Here is a 5459-nt window from a genome sequence, read left to right as displayed (position 1 = left end):
GGGCACTTCAAGGCTGACTGTCCTTACCCTAAGGTAAGCAAGTATCAAGGCCTAGAATGTAGGAACTCCAGGAGAAAGGAGGAACCTAAAGAGAAACCAGCACAAAGTGGCTTCAAGGGAGATACAAAGAAACATCTGCGCAGAAAGGCGCTTGTTGCTGAGGAACTCGAGAGAACAATCGAGGAGTCCGAGACGTCGAGCTCCAGTGAAAGCAGCAGCAGCTCAGAGGATGAGAGGGGGCTCATCTGCTTATACACCGAGGAAGAAGAGAATCAATGCCTAATGGCCATTGACAATGAGGTAACCTCTACTTCCACATCTCGCTGCTCTACTTCTACCTCTCGTTGTTCTTCTTTCAGAAGCGATGAAGATCCCTTTGAGATGCTTGAAACATTTAAAAGGGATCTCGCAGTCGCTAATAGCACTCATGCCAAAATCAGGGAAGAAAACAGCAAGCTAACTGCTGAAAGAGATATGCTTAAGAACGTCTCGAAAGAGAATTCAGAGCTAACTCTCAAAGTAAGTGAGTTAGAAGCTAAAATAATCCAACTGACTGAAGAGTGCAAAACTCGAGAGATCACAGAAAATGATCTTAGAAAGGTTATAGCATCATACTCTAATTCCTCCAAAGCTATGGAGAAAATGGTGAATGATCACAGACCTACAAGTGATAGAACCGGTCTAGGGTTCCATCGAGACCATCTCTCGAGAAATAAACAGACCAACGGTTTGGGAACTTCAAGAAATGGAGGATCTCAACCCAAACCAAATAAAGGTCATAAAGGACCAACAGAAAAGACCAGAGTAGCTATTCATAAACCGTCCCTATACACCAGCAATGGAAAGTATAGGAAAGCTACGAAGAATGGCCGGGTAAACAATATCGAGAGATCACCTTGCTATCTCTCGCAAGGCCATTCCAAGTACAAAAAGAGCTACATTCCATATAATGCGCCTCAAGGCAAATATGGAAGGTCTGAGATCCACATAGTTAGGAACTCACGGATGGAGAAAGGAAGACTCTATCCATCTAGTGAGAATTGGTCATCAAATCACAAGTTCTGGAAGAAACCTCACTTTCAGCAATTTCACATGACCAAACAGCGTATGAAAGGCATGGTGCATAAGCCGGTCGAAAAGTCTCTACCTAAGTTGATTTATGCACCAAAGAGGCCTAAAACCTTTGCTAGCATTCCTTATAATTATCAAACGTACAATGGCTACATTGCGCCTAGGCCTGGAATAATGGGCACAAGGTATAAATGGATGCCTAAACTCACTAACCCACCAGGACCCAAAGTTTGGGTACCTAAACTTGCTTAATTGCCTTGCAGGACACCAGGGACATGTGGTTCATTGACAGTGGATGTTCGAGACATATGACGGGAAATCTAACACTGCTAGAGAACATCCAACCTATCGAAGGTCCCTTGGTGACATTTGGCGACAACGAGAAGAAGGGACGCACAAAAGCTGTTGGTGAAATTCAAAAGAATGAGCTGGTTATTAAGGGAGTATCCTACGTTGAAGGGCTCAAGTTCAATCTCCTTAGTACAAGCCAGTTCTGTGACAAAGGCTACAAGGTTGTCTTCACCAAAAGCAAATGTCAGATTATGAACGAGGAATCTCTCGAAGTCGTCTTGGAAGCAGCAAGGAAAGGAAACATGTACATAGTGGATTGGAGGTCTGCAAAACCATCCCTATGTATGCTAGCAAGGAGCAAGGAAGATTTATGCTGGGATTGGCATAGTAAGCTTAGTCATCTGAACTTCAAGACTATCAACAAGCTTACTAAGAGGAACTTAGTGGAAGGACTGCCCAAAGTGACGTTTCGAAAGGATAAAATTTGTGAGGCATGTCAACGTTGCAAACAGATCAAATCCTCCTTTAAGAGCAAAGCCGAGACATCATCCACTAGACCATTAAGTCTTCTTCACATGGACTTATTTGGCCCAGTGGATCCACCCAGCATAAAGGGAAAGAAGTACACTCTTGTGGTAGTAGATGACTACACAAGATTCACATGGACCGTGTTCTTAACCAAGAAAAGTGAGACAAAAATTGCCCTGCCAAATCTCTTGAAGCAAGTTCAAGTTGAAAAGGATGTCTCGATACTAAAGATCCGGTCAGATCAAGGTGGAGAGTTCGTTAATCAAGTAATCGAGAGCTACTGCAACGAGAACGGGATTCATCATCAACTGTCAGCTGCTCGAACGCCTCAACAAAACGGGGTTGCTGAAAGAAGGAACAGAACTCTCAAAGAAGCCGCAAGGACCATGCTCTCGCAAGCCAACATATCACAAGGATTTTGGGCAGAAGCAATCAACACAGCGTGCTACACCCAAAATCGGTCCTTGATAGTAAAAGGAGTTGGAAAGACTCCATATGAGTTGTGGAATGGAAGAAAACCGAATGTAAGCCACTTCCACTCATTCGGGTGCAAATGCTATATTCACAACAATGGGAAGACTCAACGAAGAACTTTTGAAGAAAAGGCAGATGATGGAGTATTTCTGGGATACTCATCGACAAGCAAAGCACTCAGAGTCTTCAACAAGCGGAGTTTGGTGGTTGAAGAGTCCATACATGTTACCTTTGATGAAAGGGCATCAACAGATCAACCATCAAAGACAACGGAAGCTGCTGAGGAAGATCAGCCAGAGTCTATCGAGAGATCAAACTTACCTCTCGAAGACAAGCAGTCGATAGTTCGAGACGTAGCAGAACTCCAGTCAGAATCAGATGATGAAGAGTCTACCAAGAAGAAAGCGCCTGACTCAGTTGATCAAAACCAGATCATAGATGTTCAACCCACATCTCAACCTTCAATGGAAGTATCAACTGAGGAGCCGCAACCCGACCTAAGATGGCTGAGAAGTCACCCTGCTGATCAAGTGATCGGAGATGTACGTGACAGAGTTCGAACCAGATCAGCTTACAGAGAAAGCATGTTTGCTTGTTTTCTATCTCAAATAGAGCCTAAGGTGATCGATGAGGCTCTAAGCGACGCAGATTGGGTGCAAGCAATGCAAGAGGAACTTCATCAGTTCGAGAGGAACGACGTTTGGGAACTAGTTCCGAGACCTCATCATCAGAATGTCATTGGTACAAAGTGGGTTTTCAGAAACAAGATGAATGAGGATGGAGTTATTGTTAGGAACAAGGCCAGACTTGTTGCCAAAGGCTACTGTCAGGAGGAAGGAATAGATTTTGATGAAACCTTCGCTCCAGTGGCACGTCTCGAAGCCATACGCATCTTTCTCGCATATGCCGCCTTCAAAGACTTTAAGGTATATCAAATGGATGTCAAGAGCGCTTTTCTGAACGGACTTCTCGAAGAAGAGGTGTACGTTGAACAACCTCCGGGTTTCTTGAAGGACGTGGGAGCTGACAAAGTATACAAATTAAAGAAGGCACTTTACGGATTAAAACAAGCTCCGAGAGCTTGGTATGATACCTTATCCTCTTTTCTAATTCAGTGTGGGTTCACCAAAGGCCTAGTGGACAAAACATTGTTTAGAATTAAGGACGGGGATCACATCTTATTGGTGCAAATCTATGTGGACGATATCATTTTTGGAAGCACCAATCCAGACTTGTGCGAGAAGTTCTCCAGATTGATGAAAGGGAAGTTCGAGATGAGCATGATGGGAGAACTAAACTACTTCCTTGGATTACAAGTGAGACAGCTTAAGGAAGGTATCTTCATCAATCAGGAGAAATACACCAAGGATCTGCTCAGAAAATACAATATAGAAGGGAAATCCTCAGTCAAAGTACCCATGGGAACCTCTCTACGTATCGATGTCGACAGTGAAGGTCGAGAGGTTGATCAGACTACTTATCGAGGTATCATCGGATCTCTTCTCTATTTAACTGCTAGTAGACCAGATATATCCTTTGCAGTAGGTGTATGTGCTAGGTTTCAGGCAAGTCCTAAGGAAAGTCACTTAAATGCATCTAAAAAGATTCTTAGATATCTCAAAGGTACGCAAAGTGTTGGACTTTGGTATTCGAGAGGTGGATCTTTCGAACTTATGGGTTTATTCAGATGCGGACTTTGCCGGCTGTAAGATAGATCGAAAAGCACATCAGGGACATGTCAGTTTCTAGGTAGAAGACTTGTCTCATGGTTTAGCAAGAAACAGCATTCGATAGCTACAAGCACCGCTGAGGCAGAGTATGTAGCAGCTGGAAGTTGCTGTGCTCAGGTTTTATGGATGAAGCAACAATTACTGGATTATGGGGTTGAGTGTAAGGAGGTTAAGATCATGTGTGACAATACAAGTGCTATTGCCATCACCCACAATCCAGTGTTACATTCTAGAACAAAGCATATTGATATTAAGTATCACTTCATCCGAGACCACGTTGAGAAAAAGGACATCACTTTGGAATATGTTGCAACGGAGGAGCAACTAGCAGATATTTTCACAAAAGCGTTATGTGAAAATAGATTCTCTCAACTAAGGTTAGAATTGGGAATGATAGAATTGGGATGAATGGTCAAATCTTATCTTCTTGTATTTAGTGCCATGAACTGTTTCGCATGTGAGGGGCGGTTTCATCAACTTTATGGCAGCTTTGGAGTTACACAAGCATTGAACGGTCATTCATATTGCATCCCGTGACTCAAAAGTGATAACCTTATTGGGCTATAAATAAGAGGGTTTCTTTCAGAAGTTCATATCATCAACTTCCCATGGAGAAAAAGAAAGGAAAAGATGATGTTCCATTCTTTTATAGAGGAAAGAAACAGGCAGTCAAGTCCAAAAATTTTCAAGGAGAAAACTATCCAGAATCTACGAAGGGTGAACAGATTGCGGAGCTTCCTGATAATCCAAGCAAGAATCCTATTCTCATCCAAGGTGAATGGATCCCCAAATGCGAGGAGATCCACAACGATGGGATACTGGAATCGGGAGAAGAGTCCTGCACAAGAGGGACTCCTACTGCTGCACATTCTGGAAAAGGGCCTTCCTCAACCAAATGGAGAACCAAGGGAAATGGAGAGGAAGACCAGATGGGACTTTCTGAGGTCTGCAGCAGCCAAAGGGGTGATCATACCTAATCCAAAGACATTAAGAGGATTAGCGATGAAGATGGTCACTCTCAACTACAGTAAGCAGCTCCGGAGAGGAGAACAAGAAAAGGGAATAGCCACCCCTAGTTCTGTTATTAGACAAATAGGACTTTAGATGGCTAGTTTCTGCTTTAATGATAGATTCCTATTAGGCTGACCAAGGCCAAACAAAAGTTTCTAAGGAATCTAATAGGATATTGATTCATATGTAATATATCTGGAAATCACTAAATGANGATTCATATGTAATATATCTGGAAATCACTAAATGAACTTAATGATATGTTCCAAGTGATATCTTTTAGATGAATCAAACTTGTTTCTCTCGCAATCTGTGTTCGAAAGGTAGTTCGAGAGGTCACCCGATCAGTTTGTC

This window comes from Ipomoea triloba, chromosome 3, assembly GCF_003576645.1.
Source record: "Ipomoea triloba cultivar NCNSP0323 chromosome 3, ASM357664v1".
Taxonomy (NCBI): Eukaryota; Viridiplantae; Streptophyta; class Magnoliopsida; order Solanales; family Convolvulaceae; genus Ipomoea; species Ipomoea triloba.
This window is presented reverse-complemented; position numbering follows the sequence as displayed.